Source organism: Hetaerina americana, unplaced genomic scaffold (assembly GCF_022747635.1).
Source record: "Hetaerina americana unplaced genomic scaffold, ioHetAmer1.1.p SCAF_7, whole genome shotgun sequence".
NCBI lineage: Eukaryota > Metazoa > Arthropoda > Insecta > Odonata > Calopterygidae > Hetaerina > Hetaerina americana.
The window spans coordinates 41,581,135-41,600,734 of record NW_027287316.1 but is presented as its reverse complement, the minus strand read 5'-3'; the positions used below and the strand labels follow the sequence as shown (position 1 = coordinate 41,600,734).

General features: G+C 39.4%; 1 long non-coding RNA gene across 1 annotated transcript; it reads right to left on the bottom strand.

Moving 5' to 3' along the window:
• Nucleotides 1-1,079: 1,079 nt before the first annotated feature.
• On the bottom strand, nt 1,080-7,889 carry LOC139696731 (uncharacterized). The gene is made up of 3 exons (XR_011702646.1): nt 7,630-7,889; nt 7,040-7,324; nt 1,080-1,382 (listed from the first exon to the last, which is right to left on the bottom strand). It is a non-coding gene; the product is annotated as an uncharacterized lncRNA (long non-coding RNA).
• Nucleotides 7,890-19,600: the final 11,711 nt, after the last annotated feature.

The following is a 19,600-nucleotide window of genomic DNA, read 5'->3' as shown; positions in this document are numbered from 1 at the left end:
CGTTACCAAGCCCATCCCGCCACCCTTACTACCCCCACTGGGGCTTGGCAACACACTGCCTGTTATTTCACACCGAGTACTAATTACCTAAGTACCTCTAGATTACCCTTATTGCTGAAAAAACTGATTAAAACTCATTAGGTAGGCAAGGAGACCTTTACATCTTTTTTTCTGTTATGCTGAATTTGAGAAATATAATTATTTATTACAGATAATTGGGGTTTTCTGGACTTCTTGTAGAAAACCCCAGATAAAGTCGTACTCCCCCCCAATGGCGGGTTCCGAGTAGTAAATATTAGTCCCTGCTCTGATTCTCATACCAGTTGTGGTGGTCAAGGTGCTATCGTTTCGGAAGTGTCGCTGGTTCAATTCCCACGGGAGGCAATTGAATATGAAGTGAATGAAGATTCAATTTATTACTGAAATTATTAATAACCAATCTTAACTATATTCCAGGGCACGAAATGAATTTGGCAAAATTTCTTATCTCTCATCCCAGTTGCACTATTAAGGACTTAAAATTATTTGCTCAAATTTTCCCTCTTCTTTGATTTTGCATATTTCCTCCGTGGTACGTACGATTTTTTTGCTATTTACTATTAACGTCAACCTGCTATTCCCGAATTGATCTCTCTTGATCTTGATTGGAAGAGATTCCCTGAACTCATTGGCTCTTATTAATACGAATTACTTATACCTTAACCCTTTACATTCGATATTTTTATTTTAGCCGTTGTTTCCACCCTTACGGCGTATGACAAGTGTAACCATTCTTGCGGCATTTACCCCTTCAGATACATTTGCAAGTTTATCGAAGTTATTACATAATTGAGATTTTAACAACCGATTAACACGTGATTTTCCTCTAATCAGCATTGTTGGGAAATCAAACCTTAAGTTTCAATTAAAGTTTCCCTATTTCTGGGTATGCGCTCTATCAGTGTTTTACTCGTTTTTTTCGTCATTAGTACGCAATAAATGCCTCTAATACTACTCAAATTTTTCTTTTTCATAAACATCATTTTCACAAATAAAATGCGTCCCAAGTACAGAATGAATAGAAAATTTATTTCCACAGAACATACAAATTGCAGAAAGCGTGAAACCAGGCGAATAGATCTAATCCTCGTACATTCCATTGATTACATAGAAAACAGCAACAGTACATTTTACGCCAGATTTTTTTAAATCAAAACAAAGCGATGTCCGTGACTGCCGCGAGGATTAACTGCAACACACCGCGTATCCTTGGTTCCACGTCTAGCCGAAGTAGATTCTTCCACTGTGAATTAGGACGCACCTTTTTAATCATGGAATAATGTATAACATACGCTACAGCGGCCAAGTTGGTCCGAGGGTTAAGGTGCGATGCATAAAAAATCCTGGGGATTAAAAAAGTACCAATATAATCTAGTATTACATTACATTTGCTACTCCTATGAATTAATTATCAAATTAACGTAAATATATGGACGAGAATATACTCGTACATATATACGAACTCTCACTCATATTGATGACATTTTATGCCAATAAGTCATGGACCTACATGTCACGTCGGTAACTCTGTATCTGGGGCACCGTTTATAACAATCATCGCCTAAGGACCTCTCCTATTTGAACAAATCCTGACAATTAAGAAAAGAAATTAAGCATGTATTCAGTATTTGAATTTTTATTAAAGCCTCTTCCAAGTAGGAATCCAATTTTATTGTATCGTGAGTGAGCAACACTAAAATATGAAACTGAATATCATTAGATAAGACTCGCTCATCCCATCCACCAGCGACCAGAGGGCTGAGACAAAACAGGGTTTCGCATCTTAACAATATTTACTTTGGAAAAATCCTGGTAAGGGTTGCAAAAAGAGATTTGGAATGGGAAATAGTAGGACTTTCCTGCCTCCTTTGGATTTCTCCGAAAAACCCTCTCTCCGCCTCAGCCACGGTTTACTCATTTTCGTTTTCCTCCATTTTTCTTTTCCATTCTTCACATCCAAATCTCAAAATCCTCTAACATACGTCCATCGTCCAGCTTAAACGACCAAGTTTCCGTGCCGTAAATAACCACGCTCTATATCAGAGTTGTAATGAGTCTTTTCTTCCCTGTCATCATTCCCTCTTGATAAACCTTCTTTGCTGAAAAATTCTTCCTATATCTCCACTTCTTAGACCATATTGGTCCGGAACACTAACTAGGCAGGATACACTTCTACTTGTTTTGGTTTTAGCACTATTGCAACTTTTAACTTAGCATCCTATTCCTCGAAAACCTCAACCTTTGTTTCGCTATTTATCGATTAAGACTAGGCAATTCCCGCATTTCGTTTAGAATGAAAGCAAAGTTAAACTAAATGAATGAATTAGAGCTGATAGCAGAGCTAACACATTTCTGTGGTATTCTAGACTAAATTAGCGCATTAGTAAGTCTATCCGAAGAAATATGCAAGGAAGAGAGTCAAATTCCAAGAGGAGGGAGGGATTAAAACAAGGACTTCAAATACATGTGTGCATAATGCACATAAGAAACGATCAGTGAAAGCTGACCTGAATAGTAAGATTGTATAGTTCCAAAACGGTTTGGCTGGAGGAGAGTATACGTGCAAATGAAGTAGTTTGACTGGGTAGAATTAAGTTATGGACGAAATGCAACAGCGAACGATTAAGTAAGTTGAAGACAGATAGAGGAGAAGTACGATAGTAATTCGAAGCGGTCAGGAAAAGTGGACGCTGGGTATAGTCAAGAGCTGAAAACTTATGTACAATAGAATGCTGGGCTCGCGAAGTAGACGAAGAAAATTGTTTGGATTTTCGACTGCACGAATTTGGAAGGAAATACGTGGTACAGAAAATGGTTTATTATATGATCTTTGGGATTCTTAGTTTGATTTGTAGCGGTACTTTAAAATATCATGCTTCCCAGACGTCTTTTTAAAAGTTTTAAATCTAAGTAATTTACGTTTATATCGTGCAGTGCTTAGCTGGGTCCATCTAAAACCTTTCTCTGATCACTTGGCTGCTTAAAATCTTTGGAGATTAGGTAGCTGCACGTTGATTTTGGATATTTCTACGACCCAATTCACGGGTCTACTAGCTATCAAGAGGGCACGAGTTGGAACGTAGAATATATGGAAAAGATAAGGATCTTAATTGTTTTGTTTAAGTAGGAGATTAGATTTTGAAGCCCTTGTCATTATATTATCTACGGAGGACCGTCTCCACGTACGATCGTATACACCTAGAAAATCACCTCGTCAACGTATTCCCAGTCGTCGACTCTCTAGGAAAGTATTTCACTTTAAGCGTACACGCAACTTATTCTTCAGATTCCTTTTCTGAATATTCGGCAACTTTCGCGACGGAAATCATTTCGCGACGAGAATTTTCGACATAATCGGAATTTACCATTCTGAACAATATTTTGTTTAAATATATTGCAAATATGTAAATAATAAAAAAACATTTGAAAATCGTCAATAAAAGCAACACCAAACAAACTCCAGGGAAAAACGCTATTTTCATACGCGTTTTCCATTCCCTACATTTCTTCTAACGGATTGGAAGTTAGATTATTTGGACCAAATTTTTGGAGAAACATCTAAAAACGAAAAGGCTTTGAAAAAATTGACCTACTTCAGGAATTTATATTTCTAACATCCAAGAACTAGGGAAAAGAAGCAGTACTAAGGTACTCAATTCTTCACCCAAATTATCAAGTGATTGATCAAGTAAAAGTTAAATATCCAACGCTAAAATTGACAAATGAAGTTCACCGTATTTCGGTTCCGTTTGGCCTCACGACTGAGAAATTTATCGCAAGGTAAGAGCGTGAAGTAGCGACTTACGAAAAACCTGTCAGTTCGCCTTTTTTTTAATAGCCATTTTATCTTGAGATAAGTTGAAAAATAAAAATATACAAAACTGAAGCGGGTAAACGCAGAACCTTAATACATTTTCTAAGGAAGTAAACTTTTGCCCCGGTGTAACGAATTTAACTATGGACCATTATGGTATCTTAGCAAGAAACATGTTAGTAGTAACTTTATCACCAAAAGCGTTTTGTACTCGCTCCGTATCAATAACAAAACCTAGTTCTCCAAGTGAAGGATTATTTCAACATTTCGTCCAAATCAAATATTTTCTTTGCATTGGGCCATGCAGCAAGGTCTTCGCGGGTTTTCCACCGGGTCAGGGTTTCCTACCGACGTTTCGAAGACTAACTCCAACGTCCTCAGGACATTGATGCCTGGTCATCAAGTTCAAGTTTGATGATATTAAGTCTTCGATCGTATATACGACTTCGACATATGCACCTATATACATAAAGGTAATAATTACAATGATAACGAATGGACGTGGAGGTATTGTCTTAAGCAATAAGCGAGATATCTGGATCATGTTTATCCTGCGTATTAATCGATCCTTATGTACTATATATAATTCTGGAAATTACTGCTATCAATGTTGACTCATTTTTGTTTCAGAAATCCGTAGATTGAATTAATTTACAGTATGGAGAAGGTAGATACTTGCAGTGTCATTAAGTTCCTCCATTTGAAAGGTTAATGGCTAATCCAAGATTCAATTATGGCTGTCTATGGAAAGGGTAGCCACCGAAAGATAGCCGTAGAGAAGATCATTTGACACAGTTGAGAGCTGGAAAAGGAATTTATAAACTGGCCACTTGTCTCTCACAGATGAGCCAGGAAGTGGAAGACCATCACTTAGGGACGACTCTGCCACATTGAAGAAATTGAGGACTTTATAATAAAAGTAACAGTATATTGGACAGAAGATCAGCCATCCAACTGATCATGAATGAGGCTCATCATAGTTACGGCAGTGAGGGGAGAATTATTCACGAATAACTAAACATGTCAAAGGTGTGTGCACGCTGGGTTCCACAAGTACTGACTACTTTCCGGAACGAGTTATTTAATGCTTGCTGCTTATCCATATTACACATTCCGCAGTGCATGCCCATAATTTTGCCTCTGCTTGGGCTCACTCATGATTGGCTATTAGTTACGTTCTCCCTCCTAGCTGTATTTATTTTCTGGAGCACGGGCTTCCACCCTTGGCTAAGGGCGTACGTATCCTGTCTCGGTTGAAGCCCGGACGTGAAAGTTACATATTAGAACTAGCTGTTTCGAATCGCAATTTTTGAACATTCGAATGACGATTTCAAAACACTGATCATTGAGCAATCTTTTCTAGTTGGCTCGTAATTTTAAGGCTCTTGAATAGTGCTGTTTTCCCATGCACCATTATTTTGCATACAGACAGGAGGGAATTTTATCTGAACAGAGAATGATTGTTTTAATTTTCGACACGCAGAGGGTTCTACACTCCGCATGATATTTAATATTTGGGAGTCAGTTTCTGGCCATTATATGGTATAAATGAAGGTATAAATTTTCATCCATGCATGTTTCGCATTTTTAAGTTAAGTTATCTCTTTAATGAGCCAATGAAGTTTTACGAATACATGCATCTAGATAATTCTCTAATAGCTGTTTCTCCACGACCTCCCCCAATGATAGCAGAAGTGCAAACTTCACGCAATCTTGGTATCGACAATGATACATAGGCCTACGGAAAAGGGGATCGGGAAGAGAGACTACATGCCATGATCCATACAAAATCTCGATAGCTTTCAAGTTTCTAAAGATCTGCTATATGAAAACAGTTTTCAACGCCTAACAGCTTTGGCTATATACGAAGCTATATAGGAAACCGATGTTTCACGATTCTTAAGACAGACTGGATGGAAGGCGGAACCTGAATGTGTTTAAGGGGAGAGGTGTATTCCTGGCTTTGAGCCACCCCCTTCTCAAGCGTGGGTCTAAAAATTCTTGGGAAAAGAAGACCAATTTCATTCCGGCGCTCAAGAAGTCAAAAAGGAATACCTAGAGAGAACCAAGTCAACCAGAACTATGCTCAATCAACCCTCATTATACCACCTACTGGACAACTTAAAGGCAATCATACAAATAACAAATTAAAATTATTTATTCAATTACAAAGGTGATAAATAGTAATCCAGTTTTAGCAGAGAGGTCAATTTACAATTTACTCCGAGCTGCTTTAAATGACTTTTTTATTATTTAAAAAAATCGAGTGGTTCAAATAGTTGGGTAAACAAAATTAATATTTATAGCATGCATAAAAAATAAATAAGGTTTTTAACTGTGAATAATTTAAGACAAAGAATTATTTGCAACGGTTCACGTACGTCTTTCTTCATTTCTGTGGACTACTTAGTCTCTAATTTGTTATACAAAATATTTTCATTCCCATTATTAAGTTTTTTTAAAGTTTTTACAACCTTGACGAGGTGGACGGCCTTTTGCGTTCAGACGACCCCTAGATCTGTGCGGGGGGGGGAGAAATAATAATTGCTCCCGGTAGGGTACCAGTGCCAGATAGGTGGAAGGTTAGCAGCCAGACGAAAAGTAGTCCGCGCAGCTCCTGTTCCTCAGTAAGGCGGCTGGCAAAGGCATCTGACCCCAGTGGGACGGCCATTGAGGGATGGTGTCACGTTAAACGAGGAAGGCAACGGGAAACCACCTCAATTATCATTCCCAAGAATATAATAATGGACATTATAGAGAATCTGAGTCCTGACAACTACGGGACTCGGCCCAATCGGCCTCTTCCCTCACCATATTGCCATACTCTTGGGAAGTTGCCACGAAAACCCTCTCTAGCTCCCAAGAACAAGTTTTGCAAAAGTTCACTAAATAAACTGTGATACCACTGATACAAAAATACACGTAGACATTCATGGTAGTGTACGTTAATTTTAAAAATCATTCGCCTTGACCGGGATTTTGAATTTGTCAAAATGTATTTTTTTCTTTTTTGATAAAAAGTGCCCGTTGGATATACTGGCGACAATTACGTAGGATGGCAAGGGATTTAATGTCTTCTGGTCTCACTAAAGAGAGAGGGGGTAAAAAAAGGTGAAAACAGCCCAAAACAGCCCGAGTATTAAAGGACGGTCCCATTTGCAGTGAAAACAATTGCCAAGATCCTACCTCGCTGTTAGACGAAAAATATCAGCGAAGCTTGACTTCCAAATCCATTTCGAAAGTACGCTATCGACCAAGGTGACGTCGGGCCTCATCGCTCCGCACCCAATTCCAATAGCATAACGCAAATTGCTTCATTTGAAAATTGCTGCTCTGGCTGACCGAAGAGGAGTCAGTCATGGAGCTGGTCACAGAGCGTGCCTCACTGTTGGGAAGTTTCCAAGAAAACCTTCTCTCGCTCCCTGCTGAATGTCCGACGTCCGTTCGGTCCGAGGTGATCATTCGTCCAACCTGTAATGTTTTAAAAGCATACAGTGCAAGAATTAAAAAAAACAATACGATGTTTAATTCGACCGTAGCGAATTATAAAAGCACTTGAGCAGAACTAATAATGAAACCTGGGCCTCTTTCAAAAAGCAATTTGACATCAGTAAAAAAAAGGCCTTGTTCTCATCCAAATTGTTAGTCTCTCGGTGATTTTAGTTTTCCTTTTTTCAACTTCTTGCGTACTTCGCGATGAAATTCATGATTTGGATAAATTAATGAAAACTCAAATGATTCGAATCCAAAGTTATTTGCCTTCCACCGCAACTCACCAGAGCCTAGGGAGCTGCGGACCAGTTGTTCCTCGGTGAATGCGCCTTCTTGGTAGCCATCGGATCGCTTGAATAGGCTTACTGGCAGGCTTTCAACAGATTCATCTCCAACAGTGGCGGACGTAAATCTGCACAATAGATCGCTGGTTAATGTTGATCCCTGATGATTGAAGTGACGACACGCATATGTATGATGAAAACGTTCTTTCCCTCCAATACGAAGAGGACAGGGGTAGTTTAAATTAGAAATAGCTTTCCCTGAAACTGTGCAAGAGTGAAATAAAAGGGAATGGAGAAAAATTGAAAATAAAATAATCATGCGAGGCCACACTCAAAGCTAACCTCGAATAACGAAATTTTGGCACAATATATTTCAGAGGGTCGGGATGTTGCGATGGATTCATCTACATCAATACCCCAATATCCACCAAAAAGATGTGTGGCAGGGGGTACACAAGCAGTAGACGGGATGGGTATGTGATGAGGCAAATGAAGGTAAAAGAAACAAAATCACTAAAAAACTCGAAAAAACTCAAATCCATATACATGCTGGCGGAAAACTTAGTGCCAAACAGTGTTAATTTCACCCCCTAAAATTGCCGGCCCCGGTGGCGGCAACTTGGGTAACGTCCTCGCCTACCAACCCAGAGGTCGCGGGTTCCATTCCCGCCTAGGCGGATTTTCCTCCATATAGGACTTGGTTGTGCGTAATTGTCTTAAATGCAATGTCTGTAACGAAATGGTTAGGTGGAAGAAGGGGCTATACCTCAACCGCGCCCAATGAAGTCTATAAATAACTAATCTATAAGGGTAAATATACGGGAAAGGAGGGAATAAAAATGAATCACAACTATTTATACGATATACCACCATACCAAAACGAATGAAGAATAATGAAGAAGTGGAAAGTAATGAGGGGAATTCCTTCCAATTGATGGCATTGCAACTTATGGCACGAACCCCTAAAGTCACTGGGAGTGAATCTAGCACCCCGATGCTGGCAGCCGATAATGTACTGGCTTCCCACTCCGAGGAGGTCCCAGGCTCGGATTCCGGAGGTGGTAGGATTTTTTAGAGCATCCAGATCCCTACTTGGGGGCTTAAGTGAACAGAACTTTCCTATTCGAGTACTACGGATATTACTTATGGTAGTTGGATCCTATTTGGGTAATATGAGGAGAGAACTTCAAGTTGAATACACAGTTTGTCGGATGAGACATCAAATTGTGCGAGCCCTTTGCGCTTATAGTTAAGAGTAGACTAATGCTTTAAGTCTCAATATCGCTTCAATAAAGTCGTTGAATAAATAAATTTCGAATACTAAATGGTGCAAATTTCTTCAGTTGTCGCTCACCTACCCCAATAGCTACTACTAATGCTGGACATTTATGATATTTCGATCGATCAACTTCAAATGACTAAAAAAATACATTCTAAATTGATACACTATGTCGGTTAGCTTTGAACAAACGCTACCCTATTTGGTGAATTTTTTAGCTAACCAACGAAGGGCTGGGATTACTCATACCCAAACGTTTTAAATGAAGAAAATTGTGGTCAATTACTGCTGTATATGGTGCGATTAATCGATTTCATAAATACATGTATATCATTTTATGTAATTTATCGCATTTCACAGTATTCTTATACCCATACTACATATTACAATAATTCGATCCTCAGCTCTGCATACTTTCTATATCACTTTATTCCCAAAAGGTTTATAATACTTTTCCCTTGCACAGTTCGAGACCACGAAGCTTCACGTACGACATTTCTAAACTCCCGGAGACAGCATCTTATGATGCTTAGTCACTAATTATCTTAATGTCTGGTGACCCAAAACCCCATGTCAAACATGCCCTCTCGCTGACTCGGAGGACGTGGTGAATGTACTTTATCTCAGCCAAATAAAACCCTCATTCGATAGCAATTTATTTATTAAGATCTCATTCCAATGGGTGCAACCCATTGGAATGAGAAGTTTTTAACCCTCCATCCCCCTAGAGATTTTCACGATCAAGAAGAAAATCGTTATGCCTGCACTCATGCGTGAACCAATCGGAATAGCAATCCTATTCAAGGGAAAGAGAGAGTAGAACAAAAATCATTTTGCGGAGAATTTGGAATACATTAAAGAAATCGTTAAAGTAAATGCCATATCGAAGTACGAGCATTGTCTTTCACGTTAATCCTACCAATGGTTACAAGCGAGAGGAAAAACAGGTGTTGGACATTATGTATGTAACATTAGACCATTCACAGTGCAAATGTTGGTTCGGGAAAGTCTTAAGTTTAGTTATGCCCATCGATGGTACATTAACTTGTGCACGACCGGACAAACGTATTTCATAGGCATAAAAAACAGACGTGAACAAGCCCGCCTACTCGTGATTGTAGGGAAGGAAAAATGCATCCCTCTCAAAAACCAATATAAAATACAGGAGAAAGACGCTAGCTCTAAAAAAATTCTGTACTCTTTCTCCCCTCACCCGATACTAATCTACCCTAAGCACCACTACATTCTTCATCCATAAAAAAAATGTTCCCTCAACTTTAAAAGCATTAATCGAAAGTATTCACTATTGAATTATTTACACGTAAACATCCATGTCCATGCGTAAGTGAACATGTATTTATGGATGAGCAAATATATATGCTAACATGCATGTGAAAGTTCCCAATAATGCACTTTTGGATGGTGCCTTAACACCCCTCGCCACACGCCCTTGCGTCGCGGCGTCTTGTAGGATTTGCTTAGACTGTCCCATTTCCTTTTCTATGCTCATTCCCTTCGTGCAAGGGACTAGAGACGTCCTCTCGTTCGCAAGCTGTTGACAGGAATGATGGCTGGAGTGGGACGTTAACGATTGGGAGTCATCCGATTGTCCCAATATGCAAACCAAGTATTTATTCACTCGCCCGTTTAAAATTCATCGCAAATATCCGTGAGTGGACGTGAAAAAAATGGTAGGATGCAAAAAAATCCCGAGCTGAATCACAGCTTAGACAACCGATTCCCCCCATTGACGTCACGAACGGTCAAGAAGGTGGCCGTCATCCAAATATTTTTTAAAACATTTTAGGGGTTTATTAAGTTATATAATGGCGGCGAAGGTGGTTCCGTACGATTACGTAAGGTTTGTTAATGCATTAGTGCATTATTTCAGTCGCTGTTCAAGAATAAATGATTTTTAATCAGCATTTGGGAATAAAAAACGCGAAGTGCTCACTAACGATCATTAGGTACAGAATTTCGAAAGCCTTTATCAACATATTAAGAATTTTGAATTGAGTTTCATTTTAGCGGATGAAGTTTCATACCACTAAAATTTTAAAAACAGTGATCATTCATGGCGGTCTCCTTTTATTTTGAACGAACACGAAGTGATCAGAAGGCAATGAAAAAAAATTTCGTCAAACCTTATTGCGTCTTGATGTTTTAAAGAAAAATGTGCTTCTTTAATGCATTCATTCAAATGGTAAACGTAGAGGTGTCTGTTATTTAAAATAGTGTCACATGATTCAATCGCGCAAGATAGGGAAAGGGTATAAACAAGCCTAAAATTGCATTGTTTCATTAAATTTTCGACCCCAGAAAGATGGTTACAGGCAGAACGAGGAAGGAGAGGCAGCGCCGTTTCGAGTTCCTTTATTTCTCTACTATGTTTCACATCAAGACTGCACGAGACCTAGTTAGCGTATCCGATTAAGTACCTAAAACACCTCCCCTATAGGCCGAGATGGACTGCACCTACTTGCGAAGTATACTTCTAAATGCCTGCCAGGTGGTCCTGAACTGACTAAACAATGAACATTCGATTTTACTATTATTGTTACAGATACAGTTACTACAATTTGTTGCGCAAAGAAAATTTCATCTCGACGCGTACTGAACTGTTTCGCGCTTAAGATACCGAAAATCATACATTTGTTGTAGAGTTTATTTCCATTTTTCGAGTTATTTAACATATTTATTGGTAACAAACATATAAATAACACTTTTGATGTTGCATGCCTTGCGTCACATCACCCCGTGCCATACACCCTAGCGGTGGGCTTGCATGTATACAGCCAGTATGACGGGGTCTCAGAGTCCATGTAAACACGAGCTATCGAAACATTTTTAAAAACGTCCAAGAGGACATACCTACCTTTAGATGACCAACATACTTGCGACACCGAGAGTGTTCAAGCAGAATGTTATGAACAGATAACACCCCGCGAATAAAATAGAATAGGTAGAATCGAATAATACTACCGCGGTAATAAACACGGAAGTTAGGTTCCCCCCCCCCTAACATCCCCTGCTACACGCTCCCGTGGCGGCTTGCAGAAATTTTCGCATAAGTTTGCACCCAATACATATAATTTCATTACTCTACCGAGCAATGGCCCATTAAAACTGAATAAGAGCAATTCTGAAACTTAAGTGAGAAGTTAATCAAGGTATACTGATCGTGGGTGATATTATGACCAATGTGCTAATGGCAAAGAACTGTGGCGCAGTAAAAATTTCACCCAAAAAAAAACTCACCCGAAATATTTTTTCCAAAGCCATTCGATAGATGGCGGGCACCATTCCTTTCTCTATGCAGATAAGTTCAATGATCCTTTGAGAAGAATACTGGAAGGTAGCAGGGTTGAATCTCTCGAATACGGCAGGACTAACGAGGCGACGCGACGGTCAACGATCGTAGTGGGAGGAATTGATGCGTTAAGAGCACGTGGAGAGGATTCGCCGGCCGGCAGGCGATGCATGAATGAGGGCTGATTGGCCACGACGAGAGGAGGGGCGGAAGGAGGGAGGGGAAATATGTGGGAAGGGAGGAGAACGAATGACGATACACTCGTGAACGACTCAGCTATGATTAGCTCTTCGGAGTGAACGATGATGCCCCGTACAATACCGATGCTTGGCTCTCCATGTCCCATACGTACCGTTTACGACGGTGAACCAATCGTTCATTCCGTCATCACCAAATAGTATAACTTCCATGAAATGAACAACGCTCAATGAATTCTTAACTTTTCTCGCGCCGTGAAATGTAGGGATACACTAGAGAAGTCCTGTGCATATAACTTAACATGATATAAGAATTTATCAATTCGTATCATATGTTAGTGTCGCAACTCGTGAGTTTCACTCGTAGTATAATTATGTTTATGGTGGAACGGGCACCCTGAAATCAAAGAAAACGAAGGTGTTTAAGAATTTAATTGAACATCGTCTCAATCCTGAATGACTGTCCCCTTTTAGTGCCGACGCTGAACGCTACAATACCCTCGGGGAAAATAACGCTTTGCCCTCTAACTATATATTGATCAATGCACGCTAAGGATGGCCTTAAGAATGAACGCCAAGCACCATGCACCAATTTTGGGGCCATATTCAACCACTCAGTCAGCCTAACTGTCAAAAATGGATTCAATCAATCTCTTCATGACTATGATCAGGTGTAAAGTCGTCCTTTGCTCATTTTAGTTTCCGGCGCAAGTGAACGTCAAATCATCACAATATACACTAACCGCTTGAAGAGTGGAATTATACAGAAAGGAAGATATCGTTTAACAGAGTTTTTGAGCAATTATGCATAGAATATGTTATGTTAACATACGAGTATGTACAACGTAGCAGTGGATACGACTGAGGCTGTTAGTGATGTTTTGGTAAAGGCGGAGGCCCGGGGAAAGGATCGACACTTGACGTCCGAATCGGCCTATGCTTCACGAAAATCTAACAGGGGTCACACATTTCAAGCTCTCAACAGACGGACAGAGCATTGAACTTAAATTGCTTTCCCCCAAAACACATTACCAAAAAATTGTACTGACCGAGCTGCTTACATAATATTTCCATGCTCTTCGTTAAATACAATTCGACTCAAACATTAAAATTCACGAGTAATCGTAGAATACGTAAACAAATAGATAAATTCCCAGTCTGGTGGGTAGGAGGGTGGCTCCACACGAGGCTGATGACTAATGCCGTATGAACTTGCTTTTAGGGAATGCTCCAGGTTTTATTTTGCAGAAAGAACACGGGGAATTCGGTCGATCGGCGTCGGAGAACTTCGTAGCTCACGACTGGGACAAAACGAACGATGCCCGCTTCGTTAAATATGACCGGGCGAAGATCATAACCTCGAGATATAATATTGGCCACCCGCCCAAGTATGCGCGGTTGAATTTCCTTTACAATTAGACTAGGGTGTTGAAGGCCAGTGGCCTGAACTCCGACGCCGCTCTGCCCTCGAGGAAAAGGCCACCACTGCCTAGACGGACTGGTGATCCATAAACAAGGAGGGATGCACGGGAACGAAGCGTTAAATGAGCCTTAAGAGGAAAGGTTCTTCTTTTATATTACAAAGGGTTGTTTTAAGGGGAAGGGGTGCGTATACGGGATGGCAAAATAAATATATTATAACCTGAAAGGGTGGGGAGAGGTAAAGGAGAGATGACAGGTTAACATGACTCCGACAAAAAATAGCACTTTAAGTAAGAAGAGAAAATTCAACTATGTCCCGCAGAAATGTACGTCTGAAATCTTTATTTTAAAAGGAGCAAAAACCTGACATAACGAAAGGGTTCAATGCAATAATTATACCAGACTTGGAAAAAGTCCCAGGAGTGTATGGGGCAATTATCACGACGGGTTTGTTTATTCCAATGCCATTACCCAACAAACCACCGCACGCGCACAAAAGGCAAAAGATGTGAGGTCTTTAACCACGGGGATAATTAGTGATTATTACCATTTCTCATCATTATATATTATTTTATTTTCGAGAAGTCGAATTTTCGTTGTAATGCATATAATTTTCGTAGCATTCCTGTTCTTTCCAACCTTTGTGGCCTCGGATCGTACGAGGGAAATGAAAGTTACTCAACGCGGGGCTAGAATTATTTCCTCCTTGCCAGCGTTGAAAATCATCCACTTTATGATTATTACTAGGAGTAAAAGTCGAGCACATAATGTTTGTTCGCTCATTCGCTCCAAAATCATTTATTCCGGATAATTTACTGACGTTTTCAGATCTTTCATAACTATATTTCGCGAAGGGAGAACACTGTTTTGATTTTATTCGATGACCGAGGCACTCGTGCCAAGAATTTTAAACACAAACCGCATTCAAGAGCTCACAATACAACGCAGCGCGAAATCTAATAGCGATTCCATGAATTAGGACGAATACGCAAACTCTTCCCTGCATTATCCTCCCCATTCCATTGCGTCGGATGGTCGATCCAAGAATTTCAAGCTCCCCGGGAGGAAGACATACTTAACGCAACGCTCACTACCCGCCCAGAAGCGGCGATTAACTTTGGCAAGCCCCTCGCAAAATTATTGAGTCTAAGTTCTACCGTTACGGCGCATGGCATTTGTTAAAGATTAATATAATGTTTAAAAATTTTCCCAATTAAGAAATTCATATCAGAGCGGGAAATTCATTCATTTCGTGTATCAGAGCGGGAAAAAGCATTAGGATTATAATTCGCTTATTCGAGTTGATTAGTTTTTTTAATTATGGAGCAATTTTTTAACCAAATTACCTAAAGTCATCACTTTCAGCTTTTATTACAGCCTTTGTAAGGATTTGTAAGATATCAAATCGAGGCTCCCCCAATCTAAAGTAGTCATAGGAGCCTTCGTTATCTAATCAATACAGCCTTCGTTATCTTACAGATACAGAGAACACTAGGTAATATTTCTTAAATATTTCACGCGAAAGCATGAAGACGTACGAGGTTAGACCGCAAATATTAGACAAGTACGATAGACTCTAGTACAGACAGATATAAATATTCGTTCGTTTCCTCGGATAAAAAGTAATCATAATAGTAAGAAAACCTATTGGAAAAAAAGTCGTAATAGAAATAGTAAAGACATTCGATTTACAAGCGAGGTCAAGATTAAACGCTGCTTAGACATCTGGTATATGCGGATCCGCTTTAAAAGAAACTCGGTTTCATTAAACGGGTGGTGGGGAAATTTAATGAGAAAGTTAAAGAGAGGTGTTATTTTTCTCTTGTCATACCTCATTTGTAGTATGCCGCAAGTATTTGGGATCCTTGGAAGAAAATTTGGCAAAAAGAATTAAATAAAGTCCAGAGAAAATTCGCCAGATTCGTTAAAAATTGTTATAATAAGAACACAAGTGTGACAGGTTTCTCAAGGGATTTAGACTGGGAGCCACTTGAGATACGAAGAGAACCAGCGAGACGAAGACTTTAAGAAAAGTTCAGAACAAACGAGTTTAACAATGACAGTAAAGAAATTATTATGACCCCACACTATTTATGTAGATCAGACCACAAAGATAAAATAAGGGAGCTAGATTCCAGTACAGATAGATACAAATACTCGTTATTTCCCCGAAAAAGCATCAATCATAAAAGTAAGAAACCGAAGTAACTTAAGAAATATTTAAAACATTGAATTTACAAGTCGGAACAAAATTAAACATTTCAAAGACAAAAGGTATATTTGTAGGTGTACGTGTATGTTAATTGGCAGTTCGTGTGTTTGTATGTGCGTGGGTTGTAAGGGTTTTTGCATGAATGTATACCATGTTTTGTTTATGGATTGTATAAATTTGTGGCTTTTGCAAGAGATTTTTTTCCTATCATCGACTAATCACTTCAATTACGTATTTTAGCTGAAAAAAACACTACCGTGAATGAATTTTTTTTGTTCCACTGGCATCGGAATACATTAATTGCAATTGAATGAAAATTTCGAAACTCTTTCAATACGTTGATCCCTCCCGTCTACGTGGATAAATAATCCTCACATGAAAGTTTCATTAATGGGCATTTACGCAATGATTTCCTTGACGATAAAGGATGATTCAAATTCTTTCTTCGTAAATAATGGCTGAAATAATAATATAATAAACCTTACGTTACATTCCTTCTAGTCTCCCACCCTACAATGGCAAGGAAACTTAATGAAATGGCACCCCTACTCTATCAAAACCTAATGACATTTAAAAATAGCTCCTACACGGATTAAAATTTCAGATTTCTAAAGATTTCATGGATTTTCCGGATTAATGGGAGAGTCGGTTAAGCATGTGAGCACGCTCGCGGTGGTGGCCGAGGGAGCCTAAAAGATTAATTTATAGTTCACCCAAATCGCTTCATTTATCACACTGGTTGAACGTGGAACTTGAGCAAGCGTCGACTCAACTAAAACTTAAGCTAATACACGTAATATTGTAGTTTCGCCACATATACAACAGTAAAATATGAGGCGCTAATTTCGAGCATTTCAACACAAACGTGCTACCCTGCAATCCACCGCTATGGTGTGTGGCAGGGGATGATTTCCACATCAGATATGAAACATCAAACTCATAGCGTTGCTCAAAGGTTAGTAACCAATATATATGTTAAATAATTCAAGTGACTTGAAATGATTTTGACAATAGATATATCTACGGAGGTATCTGAATGTAAAATACTCTCCACGCATTCGAGACGAGTCCCTATTATGGAGAACAATAAAAATAGGGCTATATGATAAATGATGACCACACAATAGGCTCGTTAAAATGAAAAAAGTTTAACTTTTTATTTAACTTGAGTCTCGGATAAGAGCGTAGCTGAATTTTGGAGAGTGATTCGGCAGACACGTTCTAGTACCGTCAGGCAATCGACCGCCCATATCTTCTGAGAGCGCATTCCACTTCTGTGGCCTTGGGAGTGCAACGAGCATACAAGAAAGTCCCAAATGCATACCCGATCTATTTTACTGCTCCACTTGACGTCATACTTTCCCCAGCTTATCTTGCTCTCTCTCTCTCGTCTCCTCTCGCTTTTCCTCCTCCTATAGCGCTTGGTTGGATGATGGTGGAGGAGAGAGAGAGGAAGACCTTGGATAAAATTTGAAATCGAAATAAAATGTACATGAAGGAGATAGATATGGGACATTAGAGGAAAGCTAATAGAAGGGAAAACGCCGGCCGGGGCCGCAGATAGCATAACAGTGAACGGCACTTTGAAAGACGCGAAAGAGATAGTAATAAACGAAGGGGAAAATTGTGTGGGACAAACAAAATTCGACGCATTATCGAAAATTACGAAACGGACAAATACATCCAGATTTTAATCTACGTTCCTCTCCATTATTCATCTTATGACTGCTATGGTATCACTCGTGCCTCTCCCCTTTTTCATGGGTTTCCTTATTTGTATTCTTAGTGAGGTCAGTGGAGAAGTTACTAACGGTATAATATTCGCAGTGTGTACAACGGATGTTGCATGAATGGTTTCCGGTCGTCTCCTTTCCACGCGCCCCTTACGGTGGGTCACGGTGGGCCATGCGTGAGTAGAAGCAAGATTAAGAAGTAAAATTGAGTAGCTTCGGGCGTGATGTGGTGGAAGTCGAGCATAATGAATAACTGATCGAAGTACTTTTCCAATTGATATTTTATTTTTATTTTACGTCGGGTTTCGATGTATTACATCATCATCATCAGGTCGTGATGTAATACATCGAAACACGGGTCATAAAAGAAAAAAAAATATCAAGAGGAAAAGTACTTCGATCAGTTATTCATTAAGAAGTAAGAGTAGAGAAGATCAGCAAGTAAGTAGCGGAGTAGAAGTAGATTACACCCATTGCCACACGTCATTGCGACGGTTTTCGGGGTAGTGCACAGATGTAGATTTTTACGTTATCCTTCCCTCGGCTATCTTTCTTTCCCACGCCTTCCTACGACCCTCCCTCTTGGAGACCTCTCCCGTGAATACCTAGGGTTGAAACCTAGGAATAGTAAAGATCTTCATTCTAACTTTTCAAATATCACCAGAAACAGAATAAACGCTGCGCATTCTGGAGTTTTTTTTCGCCAATCGCAAAACACCACCCGTTCGTATTTAATTAAGTAGCAAAAATATGAACTGGAATTCAAATCTTTCGGTTTTCTCCTTGAAACATTTTTTTTATAAACCTGTTTTGAAAAATCTCTACAAAAAAATCTTAATATGTTCTTGTGTGATCCTGCCTTTTTGGGTGGTTAAAATGTCAAATTTTCTCTTTCCAGCAAATAAGTGATATTGTGACATTTCTCCGAGCGAATTTTGTCGATGACTTGACCCACTTCTCCCTACATACTATTACTCTATAGATTTATATTCTCATCGTCTTTTTCAATTTCCTGTACCACTTTATTCGATAGCAGGGTAAAATGCAATTCAATGTTACCTTTGTCGATATTTGAGATAACGTCAACACTACTCAGCCGCCCCTATAACTCTCTCTCTCTGTGCTAGAAGGTATGGTCAATGTAATCCCTATCTATCAACTTTAAAAAATAACCTAACCAGGTATCCCAATGTGCTCTGGAGTAGAGGCGGTGATTCAATAGAGTCAGTATATTCAGAGCTCTTCATTCAATCTACGATAGAACAAAGTTCTTTCACGGAATGAGTTATCTTTCCACGACGAGAGCTATCTTTCCTCTCAGTACATTTAACAGCTCGCAAAAACAGTCACCACCAAGACTTCTCTTCAAGAAATCCAATAATGTTTTCATCAAAACACCATTAGTGTATTATATTTCACATAGAATGAAATAGGACATGATTCTCGTAGACTAAAACGACACTTATACGTATAACCTGACTTGTTTTTGGGGAATTACGTATTTTTGGATGAGTTAAAATGTAAAGTTCTCTTTTTCCAGCGGGAAAATTTTCTCCCTATGCTTAATTTCGACGATTTCCGCCTCACCTCCAGATGTGATTTTAAACGCAACGTTCATCATCTCATCTCATTTCCTCAATCCCTTTATCCAGTACCAAAACCTATTTCTCCACTCCCTTTATATTTGAACACCGGGATGGAACTTTAGAAACATTTGATGGCATAGGGATTCTATCGCTAACTGCGGAGTGATTTTAGTGATGCTTCCTTGCAGCTTTGTTCGAAATAAATTTTTTTAAATCAACCAAACGGGCATTC